The following is a 21,604-nucleotide window of genomic DNA, read 5'->3' as shown; positions in this document are numbered from 1 at the left end:
AAATAACCTTAAGTACCGTGGGATAGTCAAAGGCAGGCTGCCCTGGTAGCTCTGTGGTAAAGAATCCGCCTGCCAATGCAGGAGACCCGGGTTCAATCCCTGGGTCGGGAAGATCCCCTGGAGGAGGGCATGGCAACCCACTCCAGTATTCTTGCCTGGAGAATCCTGTGGACAGAGGAGCCTGGTGGGCTACAGTCCACGGGGTCGCAAAGAGTCGGGAATGCCTCAGAGACTAAACCACCACCACCACCAGTCAAAGGCAGACATGTGAAAATGTGACCGGCAGACTTTTTATATGGAAACATGAAAACACTGCGGCACCGAGCGGAGCCTTCTCGGGGTGTCTGCCGAGCCGTCTGTGCTGTGAGCAGCAGGATAAAACGGAAGAAGCGGTCACGGAGCAGCCTGACGCACAGACATCGGCTGTGGGCTGAGAATCGGGATGCTGCATTCTGGTTCTGGCACCTGCCGGTTCTAGAGACTTACTCAGGTCCCTCAGACTTCCATTTCCTCATCTGCAAAACTAGGGAAATAAGAAGTGAGGATTAAAATCATGATCACTCTGCCTGGCAATGGGAGGGCTCGCTATGGGGCGTGATTATGCTTGTTGTTCCTATAGGCATTTGGGAAGCTGTGGTTGACAATCATTATTTCGTATTCCTTTCTTACTCCTTTTTTTTTTGGCAGCACAGGATCTTAGTTCCCCAACCAGGGTTCAAAACTGGGTCCCCTACAGTGGAAGCTCAGAGTCTTAATCGTTTGACCACCAGGGAAGTCCCAATAATGATTATTTTAAACAACAGATACACACTACTAGATGTAATCAACAAGGACCTATTGCATAGCACAGGGAACTCTACTCAACACTCTGTAAGAACCTATGAGGGAAAAGAATTGAAAAGAGTGGATATATGTAAATGTATTACAGATTCACTTGGCTGTACACCAAGTGTACACACAAAATAATACAACATTGTAAATCAACTATACTTCCATAAAAAAGGGGGGAAAAGTTTCAGTCTCCTTATGATTTTGATCAGAAGAAAGCTAGAAGCACACACACACTCACACGTGATGAGTTTGACTGCAGCAATATAATGTGAGTGAAACATTTGTCTGCTCAATTTTCCAAAGCCTCTGAACACAAATAAATTATTCAGCAAGGACTTGGAAGCACAGATCACTTCTCTGAGGACGAGGAGGGTCGTGCCCTGTAAATGCTCTGATTGCAAGGCTCTGCCTCCGTCTGATCTGTCAGTGGTCTTATAGAATCAACGCAGAGGTCAGAAAGAGAATTAGCACCTTTTCAAAAGCAAAACAATTATTTAAAGTCTTGGTGAAGGAAAAAAATAATGTTACTCTCACCCACGTGTTCTGTGCAGTTCTCACATGGAACTGAGGAAGAAACTCAGATGAGCAGGTCTCCAGGGCAGAGAACATAATTTCATTGTTATTAAAGTATATAATTGCTTTAAATATATAAATATTTTTTGAATATTTACTATGTGTTTTGCACATGCTAAGTGATTTTAATGGGCTGTCTTACTGAGGAACTCTAGAAGGAAATGGAAGCTTTAAAAGATTAGTAATTTGTCCCAAATCTCACAGCAACAAAGAGAAATAAGGGGCCCAGTTCTTACCCTCAGTCTCTCTGCTTACAAAGCTGACAGCTTCTCACGCTACAATGTGCCCCTGAAATCACACTTTTTTAAAAAGAATTTGTAAGATTAGAATAATTCAGGTGTCTCCAAAAACCTCTTTTTAGAAAAGAAAAAAGTATCTGGTATATTTTCATGGAAGAGAGGACACTACCTGTACAGCCCTGCAATTTTCTGGACTGCAATCAAAGACGCATGCTACATCCATGAAGAAGGAAAAACTTGGAAATGCACAGTCAAGTCTGCATGGACGGTAGAAAAGAATTCATGCCATGAAGGTGGAGGAGAGGGGATGAGGTTAAACTGGCCTTCAGAGCATCAAATGACAGGTAGTAAAACGGCCTGAACCCAAAGCTTGATCAAAACTGTGGATCTGTAATGATAGACCCCTTCGCTGTTAACATCGGAGTGCAACTTCCCTCCCTGATTTCAGGACACCAGACGGAAGACTGCATGTTAAGCCTTGAGCAGAAGCATGAAGACGACAAGATTCACGTGATGCTGGAAACTGAGGAGCCCGCGGGTCTCCGCTGTTCCATACAGGGACCTTGTTGTTTTTGCTGTTCAGTCGCTAAGTCGTGTTGACTCTGCGACCCCGCGGACTGCAGCACGCCAGGCTTCCCTGTCCTTCACTAGCCCTGAGCTTGCCCAAACTCATGTGGTTTGAGTCAGAGATGCCATCCAGCCACCTCATCCTCTGTCACCCCAGGGACCTACCTCATCCTAGATGAGACAAAGCCCGGTGGGCGAGGCTGGGCCTCTGTGCTCGGCATGTGCGGCACTTTCAGCAAGTGGCTTACACCTTTTTGTGTCAGCTCCATGAGTCACCAAGTGGGGAAAACCGTTTCTACCTGGGGATAGCAGTGACAGTATCTACTCCATGGGGCTTTGATAAAGATCAAATGATTTGTAAAGCACGTAGAACAATAATCAACTCAGAGTAGGTTAGTTTTCGGTTAAATAAATACCTTCAGGTGTGCGTCTATATAGAAATATTTGACCTACAGATCACATCTGGAAACTATATTGACTGCTTACCGTGTTCCAAGTGCTGGGATAAATTCCCGAGTTGGATGAGTTTATTTAATCCTTGAAACAACATGTGGAGGTGGCACTACTCAGATGAGCAAATTGAAGTTTGAGAAATTTGTTCAAGGTCACGTGACTCATAAACCTTGGAACTAAGAGCCAACCCAGGCCATCTGGCTCAAGCCCTTGCTCTTAATTAGAAAACGGATAATTATTCTCCTAAGTACAGGAAGGAAATCTCATCATTAAAGAACTAGGAGAATTGTTCATGATAAGCATCAAATGAGTTCCAAAGCTAGCATTAAAAAAAATGTTTATTGGCGTATGGTTGCTTTATGATGTTGTGTTAGTTTCTGCCGTACAGCAGAGTGAATCAGCTGCATGTAAGCATAGACCCCTTCTTTTTTGGATTTCCTTCCCATTTAGGTCACCACAGAGCATTGAGAAGAGTTCCCTGTTCTATCAGGGGAAGTTCTCATTAGTTATCTATTTTATACAAAGTATCTGTGTCAATCCCAATCTCTCAGTTCATTCCATCCCCCCATCCCCCTACTCGGCGTCCATACGTTTGTTCTCTGTGTCTCTATTTCTGCTTTGTAAATAAGATCGTCTATAACAATTTTTTCAGATTCAATATATATGCATTAACATACACTATTTGATTTTTCTCTTTCTGACTTACTTCATTCTGTATGACAGTCTATAGGTCCATCCACATCTCTACAAATGACCAAATTTCATTCCTTTTTATGGCTGAGTAAAATTTCATTGTATATATGTACCACATCTTCTGTATTAATTTATCAGTTGACAGATTTTTTGGTTTAAATTTAAAAAATTAAAACAGAGGTAGCATTGTATATTATCTTTCACATAAAATGAACATGGGCGTGTTTGCCAATGATCATTTATATGATTCCACGTGTATCTTTAAACTCTTTTGCTTCCAATATTGACTGACATCACTATAAACAGACAAGAAGAAAATAGCCTCAGAGATTAACGAGGACTTAAGTATATTAGCCTCATTCTCTACTGGAACTTTCCATCTTATTTATTAGGTCTGCATTAGACTAGAGACAAGCCCTTCTCTTCTTCATCATCCTCAAGTTGCACTCTTAGACATCCGCAAGGGATGACGATCATTAATGACATCTGTCCTCTCCCACATGTGGCTCTAACTCACAGCTTTCCAAACCAGGTCCAGGTAAGAATGTCTTATGGGAAGTATGATCCCACAGGAATGAATGATCCAAGGAAAAGAAAAAAGTCCCAAACAAATAAACTGATATGTTTAACTGTGAACTGATTTCCCTTTTTACTGCAGATTTACTCAGAGTGACTCATATATCGGCCAGTGCATGCACTGTGAGCCTCCCCCAAGGGGATTCCATAAAGCAGAGTGTCCCACATTTGACCACAGAGACTGCAGTTGCTGGAGCACAGATTTCTGTTTCTTGGAGGTAGGTGAGCTCCAGGGCACACTCTGGCCCCTGGCACTTTTGCATTATCTGTGTTTTACACACAACAGTTTGCAGAGATCCATATTATTGCCTGTTATGAGACTGACACTAGAGCTTGGGACACCGAGTGACTTGGCTGCAAGTGTGAATTGCTCAGTCGTGTCCAACTTGTTGTGACCCCGTGGACGGTAGCCCACCAGGCTCCTCTGTTCACGGAATTCTCCAGGCAGGAATACTGGAGTGGGTGGCCAGTTTCTTCTCCAGGGGATCTTCCTGACCCACGGGTCGAACCCAGGTCTCCCGCATTGCAGGAGGATTCTTTACCATCCGAGCCACCAGGGAAGCACCACCTTGGCTGAGGTTGCAGTTATTAGCGGTTGCAACTGGGTTCAAACCCAGGTCAACCTGCTGCAAACGGTCTTGCTCTTTCCACTTACAAAGAAACGGGCCAGACCCTCAAACAGCGGACTGCCCGCTCACTCCCTGGTTTCCTCCCTCCCAGCCTTCTGGTTACTGCCAGCAGGAACCGACACCTGGATGAGAGGAAAGAAAGCCCATGAGTGTATATTTGGTTTTTCTCCTCCTCCTCCTTACCCTCTAGTGTAGAGTATGTCCTGTAAAGTTAATACCTCACATTGACACTGAGGATTTTTTTTTTTTTTTTGGTTGTAACAACTTGATTTCTGAAGCATAATTTCAAAAATATTACATAATAAATATGCTCCAGTGATTAAAATTGATATGTTCTGCAGAATCAAACAGAAAACATCATGAAAATATTTTTAAAGTTTTCATGCTGAAGAAATCATCTAATCCATCACTAAGAAATCTAGCACGAAGACCGAAAATTTTTGAAAACACAGATCTTTGATCCACTGGAACATGAGTGCAAACATCCCTTTCAAAGACTACTAGGAACCCAGAAACATCCCAGTGTAGGTCAGATTTCCATCCGGAAAATGCAGGGCCTGTGGTCTGGAGGCGCCATCACCTTCTGTTGGTGGGCAGGCAGGGGTGGAACAGAATGCAGTCTGAGTTCATTCAGGAGCTCAAGAATCAGACTTTCACCTTTCTTGCAAGATTCCTGTCTCCCCGTGCATATAGGATTTCTTTCCTTGGAAACTTCCCTGGTGACTCAGATGGTAAAGCGTCTGCCTGCTATGCAGGAGACCTGGGTTCAATCCCTGGGTCAGGAAGTACTCTTGTCTGGAAAATCCCATGGATGGAGGAGCCTGGTAGGCTACAGTTCATGGGGTCGCAAAGATTCGGACACAACTGAGCGACTTCACTTTAGGACAAATAAAAGCAGCCCCATGGCATATCCAGACTTTTCCTGACGTGCTCAAAAATTGACTATCACATATTCAAGAGTCACAGGATTATTTCATTCACTCTAATATCACCCAAACTTTTCTTCTTTCTACAACCTTCATCCTCTTACTTAATACTTGTCAGCAGTGATTTTATTGAGCTGCTACTGCATGCTGTACATATTATTTCTAATGCTCTCAACAACCATGCAAGATACATGAAGAACAAGAATTTCTGAGACTTCCCTGGCTGTCTCGTGGGTAAGGCTTTACTCTCCAGTGCAGAGGGTGTGGGTCTGATTCCTGGTCAGAGGATGAGACCCCACATGCCTCTCAGTCAAAGAACCAAAAACGTGAAACAGAAGCAATGTTGCAAAAGATTCAATAAAGACTTTAAAAATGGTCCACCTCAGTAAAAAAAAAAAAAAGAAAGAAAACTTGAAAAAGATTAAGAATTTCTTAACCCCTCTGAGTACATTAGGATAAATATACTTGTGAAAACATTTTCTTAATATTTAATATTTATCTCTTCTATTCCAGTTCAGGATTTCTGTGGTTATTACAGAAAACATACTTAGGTGAAAGTGTCAGTCGCTCAATCACATCTGACTCTTGCAACCCCATGGACTATAACCCGTCAGGCTCCTCTGCCCATGGGCTTCTCTAGGCAAAAAACTGGATGGGTCGCTGTTTCCTTCTCCAGGGGATCTTGCTGACCAAGGGGTGAAACCCAGGTCTCCTGCACAGACCATTTTCTTGAGTGGAACAGGCAGACCTTACAGTCATGTCCATGCGCACAGGTTGTGGTTTTCATTTCTAGGTGGGGGATGGGGAAGGGAATTATTCAGAATCTGAACCTTCTACACGGTCCTAAATTCAAAGGTCTCCATCTCCTTCAGCTCCCACTCCAGTTTTCACTGATAAATTTACTTTGGTCAAATCAACACAGTGTTTTCTAAACTGCAAGGTAAGGAACCAGATCCTAAACACTGTGATAAAATAGATCATTTTCCCTTGTGTTCATGCATCTGACATGGCTTCACTGTATAAGGAGGTAGCATTTCTCATTTTTCACTACTGATCTATTCTCAGCTTCTGAAATCTTTGACAGCAAAGCCTCTTGAAATTTGGTTGGGAGTAAAGGCTGAGACAGCATGTAATCAACCAAGCTAAACATAAATTCCTTTTTCAAATACTTGCTTTTGAGTTGTTCTCAAAAGTATCTATGGCTCCATAATACACAAAAGAAATAAGAAGGCAGAAAGTCTACACTTCCTGCAAAGTAAATTCTTATACGATTTTAAAATTCGCCCCCCAAATCCCAATACTTTATATTTTATTGTATTTGGATGTTTGCATGGTGTTCAAACATTCTTTGAACACAATTATGAAGATACTTCTTATAAACGCTGTTGTCAACACAGATGTGTTTTTGGTAGCTAATAAACATTACCCAAAGAAACTTCTTTTCTCATTTGCTAATGTCAAGTTTAGGGAGTAAAAGATGTGAAGTCGGGACTGTTTGAACTTGACGAAGCAGGTGGAGGGGGAATGCAGCTAAATTCAGACACAGTCTGACGGAAGGTTGGAACACGTGCTCTGGGTCCTTCCGTTCAAGAGTGAATAGAAAGAGAGTACATGGGAGGGGGCAGAAAGGAGAGGAGCCACAGATTTCAACACAGGGTGGGATCAATTCCCACTAAATGCTCCATGTTTAATGAATTCCTCTACTCTCAGGAGTAATAAGCCTTTTAGGAGGCAAAATTTTATTTTACATAAATTCATGCCCAAATATAAACATGTATTAACTAATAGTAACCATTTTAACAAAGAAAACATGTAAGCCATTAATGGCAATCTAGCTTTAAATCATTAACTGGCATGTTTCAAACCCAAGAGAGCTTTGACATTATGACAACTGACTTGCAGCAGCAGACAGAATACTCTGCTATCAAGAAAATTCCCTGTAGCACACAAACCTCGAGAGTAAGATCCGTTTCTTAGAGGAAAAATATTGAGGCTAGAGAATTTTCAGATGAAAACTCCTGTTTTCTTCACTGGGAGAGAGCCAGAAAAAAACTGAGAAACAGATAAACAGTGGTGGAGGTGGTGGGTGAACCGCAGGAAGGGGAATTCTTGCTTTCTTATGGAATTTGGTAAAATGTCCCCAAGTTCTGTGATGGCAGGTCACGCTAGCTGCAGTTAGTGGGGTGATGCCAGTCGGCATCTTCTTATATCAGGCTGCCAGTTTAGCTCAGAATATGGAGAATGATCAATCCAATTCCGTACAAAGAGGAGAAGAATGGGGGAGCAGGACAAGGCAGAGATGGAAGATCTAGGAAAACTAGAATTACACGCAAAACCCACTGGAGACGACAGGTATGTACACAGCTCCAGATTTACCGTGAAGCTCAAGATGCGGCCCCCTCATGGCCTGGGCTCTTCCGATGTCTGGGATGATGACCCAGAAATGTGTTCACAGGGGAATATAAGTTTGTAAAATTGGAAAAGTTTGACTATTTTAAATACAATAGGCTTAAGATTTTGGTCATTTCCTACTCTGGCTCACCCTCGTTTTCCCTTTTGTTAACGCGTGCGGAGAAGCTAGGATACATATAGCTGAGGGGCAGTTGAGATGGGGGTACATTTGATCTGGAATATCAGCCTGGATTGCAGCAGGAGATGAGTGTCAGGGTCATTTTAGGTGGAAAAACTTAATGTACAGAATTATTGACTGGGAAAGTAGATGGGAGTAAAGAGGGACTGGCTGGCAAGAAAGAAAATTCTAAAAAAAAAAAAAAAAAAGCCATAAGAATGACAGAAATCAAGGACAGTCACCACCCTAGGGCTGAGATCAAGTGTGGGGCGGGCAGGGAGTGGGGTGCTTCCTTAATAGAGAGCCTGACTTTGCTGGCAAGAGCAAGAGATGCAAGCAGCTAATTGATAAGAAATACTGTTACTTGTGTGGGCTTCTCAGGTGACACAGTGGTAAAGAATCCACCTGCCGATGCAGGACACGTAGGAGATGTGAGTTTGATTCCCTGGGTCAGGAAGATCCCCTGGACAGAGAAGACTGGTGGGCTACAGTCCCTGGGGTCAAAAAAGAGTCCTCTAAAGTGACTGAGCATGCACACGTGCCTGCATGGTATTCATCAGGATTTAAAAATTTTTTATTTCTTGTATTTTCTTCCCTCATTCTGGATACCTACATGCTTTTGTATTAAACTCTGTATTGATAATTTTGTACATTTCTCTTTAAATTTTCCAAATGCATATAAGTTTCAAGTCCACCCAAACTTGGATCTACCCCTGTGTACATGAGTCATACAAAGATGGGTCTTGTAATGGCAAATCAAATCTGATGATTTAGTCCTTGCACGTTTAAAATTAAGCATTATTTAGATACTCATCCGAGGCTTTTGGTTTTTTTAATCCTAAAACAGTAAAAGCAAATCTAAGACTTCTAATTATTATGGAAATATTGAGCTCCGTCAACAGACTACCTTCTGCACCAAGACTAACAAAAACCAAGGTCTTGGCTTTCGTTAAGTTCCTCACATTAAGGTGTTACATTTTTTAAAAATAAACTTTATTAAAATCAAAACTAAAAAAATAAAATTGTTTTCTCAGACTCACTTCAGGTCCCCACAAGCCTGTGTACCATTTAGATTCTCATATTTATTATAATGTTTTCCCAGCAGGTGGCAGTAAAGAGTCTAGTTCTAAATCAATTAGTCTATTACAATTTCTGACGATGAAAATAAAATGTTCCGAGGGCAGGGATTCTGCTTTTCTGATTTAGACAAAGGTGCTACATGGGCTGGTGTCCCTGCTGAGCTGTTTCAGTTATTTCTAACCTAAATCAGATGCACATTCACTTCTGTGAACCTGATGTCTCGAAAAGCTCCCCAGAGTTGGGAATGAGCGTGCCTTGGAGGAGAGAGGGCAGATATTGGTAGCATCATATTGTTTCTTCAGGGAGGCCCTTGTTGCATCCCTAACGAGGAGGTATTTCTCTGGATCGAGTTACTACAACTCTTGGAAAAGAACTCTAACCTGTTAAATGTTGATGGTTGGGGACTCTCAGCAAAACCATTCCTTGAATAAGGTGAAAAAATATTCAAGATATTGTGACTTGTGATACCAATTTGGACCTGCTTTTCATTTTATTTAAAGCTCTGGTCTTCCATATATATATACATATATATATATATATACATATATAGCTTAGTCTTGTTTTATAATAGTCTCCCTTGTTTACACACACACACATATATATAACTCTGATATTCCTTATTATATATATATATTCCTTATTATATATATGTATATGATTATTTGTTCTCATGCAGAAATGCAGTTAACAGATATATAGTTTAGAAAACCAGAATTCTCATATGTTAAAAAGGAACAGATGGTCCTATAAAAATTAGTGTTTATATGGTATTATTGTAAACAATGAAGTAAAAAAAAAAAAAATGAGTTGAAAACGAAAGCTGACAAACAGCAAGAATATCTTACATGTTGAATTTAAGATACACTGTGCAGCTGTGAGCTTTGAGGGTAACACCTCCCAGAAACAAGAATGAAACAGTCCTGAACAGTATAAAGGCTTAGTCATCAACCTCAACTAAAAGACTTATATGGAGTGCTGGATTAGTTATTCTTTTAATTGAAGACTGATACAAACTGTTCCATTATTTTAGCTGCATAAGATACCCACTTACTTGGTACAGCTTTTGCTGGCCTCTTGACAAATTAGACTTAAAAGGTCTCATTTCAAACTAAAAGGCATTATTAATATAATCACATTAAAGACATTTGACAGGTGAGCACCTCCTTGTTAAGTCCTTTTCCTGGTGTCTTCAAAATCTAAGAATGGTACAAATTAGGCTGTTTGTACTTAATTTTCATCTTTGACTGAAAAACTCAAAAAGTTTAAAGAATCTATTCACCATTGATTTGTCTGTCAGTCAATAAGATAGACTTTCTTTTGGGAATTCTCTCTTCTCTCCCTGCTCTTTTGTGATTCTACGCTGCACAGAATTCTTAAACATCAAAAAATATATATTCTTCCTGAATAGTTCACCCTTCCCATTCCTACAGTCTCATTATATACACATAGTGTGAATTTTCATCATTGATTTTTGTGTTTGGTACATGTGTGCGCACAGGGATTTGGGCAAGAGTTATTTTATTTGTTTTGGGGGTTTTTTGATTTGAAGCAAGTACCCTAGCCACATTTAAGAGTTTGCTAAATCAGACTTCCTTTGTGGTTGCAAACAAACATCTTTTCCCTCCGAAGACTACTGCCTATTAAAGAGTGGCCTCATCTTTCCCAACAAATAAAAAGTTATCCAACATAACAGTACCTTAGGAATGCTTCGTTCCTGAATGTTCAGCAACCCAAGAAACAGTGAAGTTAGAAATACAAATGCAATCTTGTGTGTCAGTGGACTGGGAAGTTCAGTTCAGTTGCTTAGTCGTGTCCAGCTCTTTGCGACCCCATGGACTGCAGCACGCCAGACCTCCCTGTCCATCACCAACTCCTGAAGCTTGCTCAAACTCATGTCATTTGAGTCAGTGATGCCATCCAACCATCTCATCCTCTGTTGTCCCCTTCTCTTCCCGCCTTCAATCTTTCCCAGCATCAGGGTCTTTTCCAATGACTCAGTTCTTCCAATCAGGTGGCCAAAGTATTGGAGTTTCAGCTTCAGCATCAGTCTTTCCAATGAATATTCAGGACTGATTTCCTTTAGGATGGACTGGTTGGATCTCCTTGCTGTCCAAGGGACTCTGAAGAGTCTTCTCCAACACCACAGTTCAAAAGCATCATTTCTTCAGCTCTCAACTTTTTTTTATGATCCAACTCTCACATCCATACATGACTACTGGAAAAACCATAGCTTTGACTAGATGGACCTTTGTTGGCAAAGTAATGTCTCTGCTTTTTAATATGCTGTCTAGGTTGGTCTTAGCTTTTCTTCCAAGGAGCAAGTGTAGAGTCAAGGATAAAACAAAATATGAAGATATTTAGAAAAACTTTGCGATAGAAGGAGGATGCTTCAATGCCTAACTACTTGTTACAGGCAGCTAAAAGGGGGCTGAAGGCAAGAAATTGTTCTGCAGATCAAGAAAGGGTCCTTTTAAAACTTATATTACCATATGCAAAACAGATAGCCAAAGGGAATTTGCTGTGTGGCTCAGGGAACTCAAACAGGGGCTCCTATCAGCCTGGAGGGGTGTGGTGGGGAGGGAGACGGGAGGGAGGTCAAGAGGGAGGGAATATATGTATATGGCAACCCACTCCAGTGTTCTTGCCTGGAGAATCCCAGGGACGGCAGAGCTTGGTGGGCTGCCGTCTATGGGGTCGCACAGAGTCAGACACGACTGAAGCGACTTAGCAGCATAGCTGATTCACGTTGAGGTTTGACAGAAAACAACAACATTCTGTAAAGCAATTATCCTTCAGTTAAAAAATAATTTTTTTAAAAAAAGAGAAAAAAGGGTCCTTTTAAAGAAAACTTGTCTGAACACTGCTTGATACCATTTATACGTGGTACCAGAAGGGTCACCTTCATAGAGTCAGCAAATACATGGGTGGATGCCGGGGCCAGGAGAGGGGAGGGTGGAAGGGGCAGATGGAGCATTCGTATTTATTTGGGACAGGGTTACGGCTGCCCTGGCAGCTCAGCTGGTAAAGAATCCGCCTGCGAGACCCTTGTTCCATTCCTGGGTGGGGAAGATCCCCTGGAGAAGGGAAAGGCTACCCACTCCAGTATTCTGGCCTGGAGAATCCCATGGACAGAGGAGCCTGGCGGGCTACAGTCCAGGGGGTCACAAGGAGTCGGGCACGACTTTCACTCACTTCACTCACTTCAGCTGAGGAAGGTGCGCATTTTAGGAGACGGATGATGGTGAGAGTCGCACAACAATATGAACACACTTAATGCTGCTGGACTGAACCGTTAAATACGGTGAAAATAGTATGCTTTCCATCATGTGACGTTTACCACAATTTGAGAAAGATTGTAATAAATACATAAATATAAAGATACTTGTCTGGGAGGGAGAGCCGTCTGTTCCTCGTGGTATAAGACACCTGGACCATTTGCCACCGAGGGCTCCTTTGAATCAAGGAGTTCTTTGGCATGTAACATGATCTTCCTTAAACGAAGGGGACTCGGAGGGAGAGAAGAAGAGAGAAGAGGAGACCGTGGACACAGAGGAGACGCGAGCAGAGCGGAGGCCTGCAGCATGGACTGAAAGCGGAACAAGTGAAGGCGAGGGATGGCCCATGAGCTCCTGGTGAAGGTGCTAAACCGGGTTCAAAACAAGGCTTTGACTTAGAAATTCTCTTCCTCGGTTACCCTGAAATTGGAAATGAAGGTTCCCAAAAGAAGGACGGCTTCTGAGAATACAACCAGCAACTGGGCACAGACACCACTTCAAGGATGTGCTCAGATATCCTTGCCAACAACGCATCCGACACCGGTGCTGTTCCCCACTGCACCCGGAGCCCCTCAGTTCCTGAGCGGATGGTTGGGGAAGACAGAGAGAAAAAGCCAACGTGCAGGTTTCAGTCTGGAGGAGAGTCAGGAGTTCAGCGGGAGCGTCTCCTCCCCGCGCATCCAAAGTTCAAGAACAGATCACCCGTCAGGTAGAGATCAGGAAGTCCACGAGAGAAGAGCAGCGCCTTCGTGCAGGTTGGCTGTTTTCTTTGTGATGGTTTCATCCCTCTGTCCCCTGCACTCCTTTGAGTGAGGGAAGTGAGATAGGAAGCAGAGTGATGGGTAAAGGGAAAGGGGGGCTGGGGAGCCGCAGAGCAGCTGACACCCCCAGAGTCTCAGGGGGAGTCTCCCACAGTCAGGTGGATGGAAGGATGCTTTCCTAGTCCTGCAGGAATCCCCCTGAGAAGATGGTCCTCAGCAGGGACCGTGAGCTACAGGGCAGGAGGCAGTCACCAGGCAGGGAGGGGGCGGGGAAGCGGGGAGGGGGGCGGTGAGCTGGAATCTGCTCTCCAAGGCTCTAACGTGAGGTGTGGGCTTGCTGCTGCAGGGCCCCCGACAGTCGGGACTGGATGTCTAGCTCCAGGGGCATGTTTTTCATGAAGCTAACAAGGCTGATGTCTCCAAAGCCTGAGAAGGGGGCAAAATAATCTAGTGACATCATCCCTGGGTTTGGGTTTTTTCTAACTCACAAGAGTAGAATATTGTAACTGAAGTGTCTTGAGACCACCGTCTCTCTCCAGCCAGCGTCCCTTTGGTCACGTCTTCTCAGGTGGGGTTGTGTTGGGATGCAGCTGAGAGGAAGTGGAGCTGGGAATAGACTTAGTTAGGGGTCAGTGGGCTGTGTTCGCATGGGTCTCGGTCACTCCCATTCACCGTCAGGTTACCACTGGCCGTGCTGGCATAGAAATGACGCCCAGAAATACTCCTAGACTCATGTGCCAACCCATCTGTGGTTATGCTGTGAAAACACAGAACCACAGGTTGTCTTGTGATTCGAATACATCCTAAATGCCCCTCACAGAAAGTATATAGGTAGCCAAAGAGAAACAAAATCTTCATTCTGATTTTAACCAGAAGCTGTGCTATGGTTAGTCACTCAGTCATGTTTGACTCTGTGACCCCAATGACTAGAGCCTGCCAGGCTCCTCTGTCTATGTGGATTCTCCAGGCACAAATCCTGGAGTGTGTTGCCATGCCCTCCTCTAGGGAATCTTCCCAACTCAAGGACTGAACAGGGGTCTCCTGCATTGTAGGTGGTTAGGGTTAGGTAGGTTATTCTTTACCAGCTGAGCTGGGGTCAGCTTCCCTGGGGCTCACCAGGGAAGCCCAACCAGAAGCTACATGCAGAGTATTTCTACCAAATAGTATAGCTCATAATTAGAGAAAAATAATTAGATAACTACCCTCAAATGTACTTGATATCACTAAAAACTAAATTGTCCAAAAGCGTGGACAAATAAAATAATATTCCAACTCTTGGAGGTGTGATCAGAAAGTTATTGGCACCATATTAGGGTTGGAGGGGAGGGGCAAGTGCTGGAGGAAAACAGGTACCTAAGAGTCTATGAGAGGCTTTCAGGTGAGATGTGTGTGTGCTCACCAGGACACAACACTCCTCCTTCTGACTCCAGCTCAGGCAGCAGAGGGTGGAGACGGTCAGGAAACAGAGGGTGGAGCGAGCTGGGAGTAGCCCTCTTGATGCTTCCGGTGTTGTGAGCCACCTGCCAAGTCCTAGGGAGCTGCTTGTTTTGTACACTCAGAGCACTTATTACATTCTTTCTCTAACTTATTATTTTATATTAGGGCTTCAGCAGTGGCTCAGAGGTCAAGAATCCACCTGCAATGCAGGAGACACAGGTTCAATCCCTGGGTCAGGGAGATCCCCTGGAAAAGGAAATGGCAACCCACTCCAGTATTCTTGTCTAGAGAATCGTATGGACAGAGGAGCCTGGCGGGCTACAGTCCGTGGGGTCATAAAGAGCTGGACACGACTGAGGTGACTGAGCATGCATGCAGTTTAAATTAACAATGCTGTGATACAGCCAAGTGATTCAGTTATACATATATGTTTGTCCATTCTTTTCCTATTTGGGTTGTTACAGAATATTAAGCAGAGCTCCCTGTGCTATGCAGTAGCTCCTTGTCAGTTATTATTTTATTTTTAACTAGAATATAGTTGCTTTACAATGTTACATTCGTTGCTGTCGGGCAAAGCGAATGAGCTGTGTTCATATATCCCCTCCCTTGGGAGCCTCCCTCCGTCTCCTCCCCCACCCCACCCTCCAGGTTATCACACAGCACCGAGATGGGCTCCCTGTGCTACAGCCACTCTCCACGAGCTATCCATTTCACGCCCGACAGTGCACACTCGTCAGTCCCAGCCTCCCAACCCGTCCTCCCCTCCCTCCCTACCTGTGTCCACACGTCCACTCTCTAAATGTCCGCGTCTCTATTCCTGCCCGACTTATCTTGAAGACAAGTAAATTTCTAGCTTTGCTATCGGTACAAAAGGTAGAAAGGGCTTATCTTCCCCTTGCAATCAAACCTGAAATAGCTTTATTTTTTAAATCTCTACTTTTGCAATGAAGAAACTTGAGACTCAGAGAGTCACAGAGTGCTAGGTGGCAGAGAAAGGAAAGAAAAGTCAAGCTTGTGTATGTGTGTGAGCTCAGTCATGCTCGACTCTTTGCGACTCCATGGACTGTAGCCCTCCAGGCTCCTCTGTCCATGGGATTTTGCAGGCAAGAATACTGGAGGGGGTTGCCATTTCCTTCTCCAGGGATCTTCCCAACCCAGGGATCGAACCGAGTCTCTTACGACTCATGCAGTAGCAGGCATGTTCTTTACCACTAGTCGCCCTGGGGAACCCATGAGAAATGTTTAGCTGATGGTAAAAAGGGTGGCATTCATGTATGAGTGACACTCGGAGCGCATTAACTGCTGGAATAAACTGCTTGCTTTTGTCTGATAAACTCTAGTTCTCCAGTAACTCCTAACAAAGTTTGCATCTAACCTACCTATTGAACCTATTTGTAAAGCCCAAAGCTTTCTGATAGCACCCTCAGTATGGACCCCATCGTTAGAACGTACGTAAATTATTTTAAAGGCATAATAGCTCTCCACGGACATCCTCATAGATTAAGTGTCAGAAATGAAATATAGCATTTCAACTTTAGAGGCCTTTTGGAGTAGGTTTGAAGACAATTGTTGAGAGTCCTGTAAAGTGCAATTTATGAAGCTGGAATTCCAGAGGTCAGCCATTCTTAGCTGAATAAAATGCAGGACTGACCTCCTAGGGCCGACTCTGCTCGGATCCTGTCCCCTAATGATGCCTTCCCACGCAATCGTGACATCTGCGAGAAGGACAAGTCTCCTATCACTTACAGGTGGAATCTTAAAAATGATGCAAATTAACTTATTTATGGATTACATTTGTGAATCTGAAGGATTTACATTAGTGAGATTCATCATCACAAAATTCTCCATGCTTTAGAAAAATGTATATAATCTGTAGTGGAGGATTTGCCAAACCCCTTGATCTCGTCTAAGTGTATGGATTCGTTGGAGACCCGGATGCAAAAAAACAGTGCAATTAGTAATCAGGGGAATTTGGCTTTGTCTTGAGGGCTGTTGTTCAGAATGCCAGTCCCAGGACTTCCCTGGGGGTCCAGGGAATGTGGATAGAGAATATGCCTTCCAATGCAGAGGACATGTGTTTGATCCCTGGTCAGGAACTAAGACCCCACGTGCTGCAGGGCATCTAAGCGCCCAGCCACAACTAGAGAAGCCCCCCCTGCGCTGCAACTAGAGAAAATGCAGGCCACAACGAAGGCCCAGCACGGCCAAAATGAGACGAAATAAATAAAGTACCTACATGTCAAAGAGGGAGGGGGAGAATGCCAGTGGCCAGCACGGCAACTCAGACACAAATGGGTGAGAGAATCAAAGAAGAACTTGGGTACCTCCTAGGCCCCTACCCTGCAAAGCAAAGGGTGAACGCCTCTTGGCTCGACTTCTCCATATTCAGAGACACGTATACAAAGCCCTGTGGTCTCTGGGCAGCTGGTGATCTGTAAATTCCCTCATCCACTCGGTTCTGCTCCGAGAGCTGCCTCACTGAGCCCTGTGATAATGCTGTTCACAGTTTCCTGTACCCGCTTCTTAGCTCGTCAAAGAATAAGGAAATCAATAAAGTTTTCTTCTGTTTGTTGATTGCAATTTGGTATACCATCACTTCAAAACCCCCTTTCCGCACTGGCTATAATGGCAGAAAAGCGGGTAGAAAAGTGTGTCTTTCTTCCCACGCTTTGTGATCTCTGCCCCTGTTCCCTGCGGCTGAGGACGCGATGGCTCGGCTCGCCGCGCAGCGAGGGGGTGTCGTCATGGGCTGTGACACCCCCGCCTGGGAGGAAGGCGAATCCGGAGCCCTGTGACGGCCGATCGCAGGACTGGGCCCGCGACAGCAGCCCTCGCTCGCCAGCAAATCTGTGGCTCTTCTGGGTTTGGGAAGATAGCGTTTTCTAGCAGGAATTTCTATTTCTCTGTATTGTCAGGCTCTTGGACCACATAAGCAATCATTTTTGATGGCTGCTGTGTACTCTGCCAGCCTGCGGCCACTGGGAGCTTCTGAATAGAGCCAGGCAAACAGCTACAGCTTAAAAACTAAGCTTTCTCTTCTGTAGGATTCTGCTTTAACTCAAAATCCCCCTCCCGGTTATTTAAAACAAAACAACAAACCTGACCTTCTAAAGGTCTTTTCTTTGAAAATAAATAAATAAATATATTTTCAGTTCAGTTCAGTTCAGTTCTTCAGTCGTGTCTAACTCTTTGTGACCCCATAGACTGCAGCATGTCAGGCCTCCCTGTCTGTCACCAGCTCCCGGAGTTTACTCAAACTCATGTCCATAGAGTTGGTGATGCCACCCAACCATCTCATCCTCTGTCATCCCCTTCTCCTCCTGCCCCCAATCCTTCCCAGCATCAGGGTCTTTTTCAATGAGTCAGTTCTTCACATCAGGTGGCCGAAGTATTAGAGTTTCAGCTTCAGCACCAGTTCTTCCAATGGATATTCAGGACTGATTTCCTTTAGGATGGACTGGTTAGATCTCCATGCTGTCCAAGGGACTCTCAAGAGTCTTTTCCAATGCCACAGTTCAAAAGCACCAATTCTTTGGCACTCAGCTTTCGTTATAGTCCAACTCTCACATCCATACATGACCAATGGAAAAACCATAGCTTTGACTAGATGAACCTTTGTTGGCAAAGTAATGTCTCTGCTTTTAAATATATGCTGTCTAGGTTGGTCATAACTTTTCTTCCAAGGAGCAAGCATCTTTTAATTTCATGGCTGCAGTCAACATCTGCAGTGATTTTGGAGCCCAAGAAAATAAAGTCAGCCACTGTTTCCACTGTTTCCCCATCTATTTCCCATGAAGTGATGGGACCAGATGCCATGATCTTCGTTTTCTGAATGTTGAGCTTTAAGCCAACTTTTTCACTCTCCTCTTTCACTTTCATCAAGAGGCTTTTTAGTTCCTCTTCACTTTCTGCCATAAGGGTGGTGTCATCTGCATATCTGAGGTTATTGATGTTTCTCCCGGCAATCTTGATTCCAGCTTGTGCTTCTTTCAGCCCAGCGTTTCTCATGATGTACTCTGCATATAAGTTAAATAAGCAGGGTGACAATATACATACAGCCTTGACGTACTCCTTTCCTGATTTGGAACCAGTCTGTTGTTCCATGTCAGTTCTAACTGTTGCTTCCTGACCTGCATACAGATTTCTCAAGAGGCAGGTCAGGTGGTCTGGTATTCCCATCTGTTTCAGAATTTCCCACGGTTTGTTGTGATCCACACAGTTTCCCAAAACATTTGTTTTGGTTTTTCTGTAAGATGTTATGGAAAACCCAAATAAATATTTTGGCCAACCCAATACTTGAGTTTACCCTTAAGTTAATTGTCTGCTAAAATTGGGGTCAGGGGGACCACAGTTCTGTACCAGTAAACTGTAGGCAAAGGCGAGTGTGCTTCTTGGGTGCAAAGACAGGACACTTCCTACAAATAAACACCTGACCTTATATTCAATATTGAATATATATTACATGTGTCTTTATTCCCCTTTCATTTCATTCCTCAGTGCAGGAGAATTGAACCCATAACCCATAAAGCTCTTTCACAAAATCTTTCTTGACCTTCCTAACAAGTTTCAGTTGTCATTTACTTCCTTCACAACAGACTGGTTCCAAATAGGAAAAGGAGTACGTCAAGGCTGTATATTGTCACCCTGCTTATTTAACTTATATGCAGAGTACATCATGAGAAATGCTGGACTGGAAGAAACACAAGCTGGAATCAAGATTGCCAGGAGAAATATCAATAACCTCAGATATGCAGATGACACCACCCTTATGGCAGAAAGTGAAGAGGAACTGAAAAGCCTCTTGATGAAAGTGAAAGTGGAGAGTTAAAAAGTTGGCTTAAAGCTCAACATTCAGAAAACAAAGATCATGGCATCTGGTCCCATCACTTCATGAGAAATAGATGGAGAAACAGTGGAAACAGTGTCAGACTTTATTTTTCTGGGCTCCAAAATCACTGCAGATGGTGACTGCAGCCATGAAATTAAAAGACGCTTACTCCTTGGAAGGAAGGTTATGACCAACCTAGATAGCATATTCAAAAGCAGAGACATTACTTTGCCGACAAAGGTTCGTCTAGTCAAGGCTATGGTTTTTCCTGTAGTCATGTATGGATGTGAGAGTTGGACTGTGAAGAAGGCTGAGCACCGAAGAATTGATGCTTTTGAACTGTGGTGTTGGAGAAGACTCTTGAGAGTCCCTTGGACTGCAAGGAGATCCAACCAGTCCATTCTGAAGGAGATCAGCCCTGGGATTTCTTTGGAAGAAATGATGCTAAAGCTGAAACTCCAGTACTTTGGCCACCTCATGTGAAGAGTTGACTCATTGGAAAAGACTCTGATGCTGGGAGGGATTGGGGGCAGGAGGAGAAGGGGATGACAGAGGATGAGATGGCTGGATGGCATCACTGACTCGATGGATGTGAGTCTGAGTGAACTCCAGGAGTTGGTGATGGACAGGGAGGCCTGGCGTGCTGCAATTCATGGGGTCGCAAAGAGTCGGACACGACTGAGCGACTGAACTGAACTGAACTGAAGCTTCCAGAGTCTTTGGTTTGATCCCCTTTAACACACATTTTCTTCCTTGTAGTGTATTTACCAGCTGAGCCTCAAGGGAATCCCAAGACTACTGGAGTGGGTAGCCTATCTCTTCTCCAGCGGATCTTCCTGACCCAGGAATTGATCTAGCGTCTCCTGCATTGCAGGCAGATTCTTCACCAACTGAGCTATCAGGGAAGCCCAGGGTATATTATCAGTGTATGATGTTACCACCCATGGTTGAAAAAGAGTCTTTACCAACAAAAGCCGTGACTTATCCATTTTTGGAATGTCCATAGTATCTAGAACTGACTTGTCCATAATGGGTCTTCAAAAGATGTTAAATGTAGTTTTATAGGAAACTTACTCACTCTAGTGTATCGCAAGTTTTTAGCAAAATATGTGGTGGAAATAGTGAACAGAGGGTACATTTCCTCCCAGCCCCCTTTTTTTTCCTCTTCAGCAGAGGGCATGTTCTAAAATGTGGGTTCTGTCCTTATTCAAGTAGGGTGAGACGGGCAGATCAGGAGACAGCTGTCATTCGGGGGATGGTTTGTTGCTCACAGTTCTCATGGGAAGGGGTCACACCACGCCACACAGGACCACAAGGAGATCCCTGGAGTCAACCAGGGGGGCTCCTGGGCAAGAACCTTTATTGCAGCTCTTTCAGGAACTGAGTTGGTAAAGAATCCGCCTGCAATGCAGGAGACCCCAGTTCGATCCCTGGGTTGGGAAGATCCGCTGGAGAAGGGATAGGTACTCCCTCCAGTATTCTTGGGCTTCCCTGGTGGCTCAGCTGGTAAAGAATCTGCCTGCAATTTGGGAGACCTGGGTTTGATCCCTGGGATGGGAAGATCCCCTGGAGAAGGGAAAGGCTACCCGCTCCAGTATTCTGGCCTGGAGAATTCCATGGACTTTCTAGTCCATGGGGTTGCAAAGAGTCACACACAACTGAGCAACTTTCACTTTCAGGGAGAAAAAGAGGTATGGTGAGCTGTTGAGCAGGATTGTGAGTGTGTGTGTGTGTGTGTGCACGAGCATGCTCAGTCAGTTGTGTCCACCTCTTTGCAACTCCATGGACTGTAGCCCGCCAGTCTCTGTCCATGGGATTTTCCAGACAAGAATACTGGAGTGGGTTACCATTCCCTACTCCAGGGGATGTGTCTCCTGCATTGGCAGGCAGATTCTTTACCCCTAGTGCCACCTGGGAAGCCCTACACAGGATTAAATCAGAATAATGTCAGTCAACTCTGGGGTGTAGGGCTCCAGCAATCCCTGGTAGTTCAGGGGTAAAGAATCTGCCTGCCAGTGCAGAAGATGCAATAGACACAAGTTCATTCCCTGGGTTGGGAAGATCCCCTGGAGTAGGGAATGGCATCCCACTCCAGTATTCTTGCCTGGGAAAGCCCATGGACAGAGGAGCCTGTCTGGCTTAAAGAGTCATAAAGAGTCAGACAGGA

The 21,604-nt window shown here is 44.1% G+C and overlaps 1 long non-coding RNA gene across 1 annotated transcript; it reads right to left on the bottom strand.

Moving 5' to 3' along the window:
* Positions 1–320: 320 nt before the first annotated feature.
* LOC129654102 (uncharacterized) lies at positions 321–2,182 on the bottom strand. The gene is made up of 3 exons (XR_008715412.1): positions 1,813–2,182; positions 1,641–1,703; positions 321–523 (listed from the first exon to the last, which is right to left on the bottom strand). It is a non-coding gene; the product is annotated as an uncharacterized LOC129654102 (long non-coding RNA).
* Between the last annotated feature and the right edge of the window lie 19,422 nt (positions 2,183–21,604).

The sequence above is a fragment of the Bubalus kerabau genome, chromosome 5 (genome assembly GCF_029407905.1).
Source record: "Bubalus kerabau isolate K-KA32 ecotype Philippines breed swamp buffalo chromosome 5, PCC_UOA_SB_1v2, whole genome shotgun sequence".
NCBI lineage: Eukaryota > Metazoa > Chordata > Mammalia > Artiodactyla > Bovidae > Bubalus > Bubalus kerabau.
The sequence above is the reverse complement of the archived record's forward strand: the minus strand, read 5'-3'. Positions and strand labels throughout refer to the sequence as shown.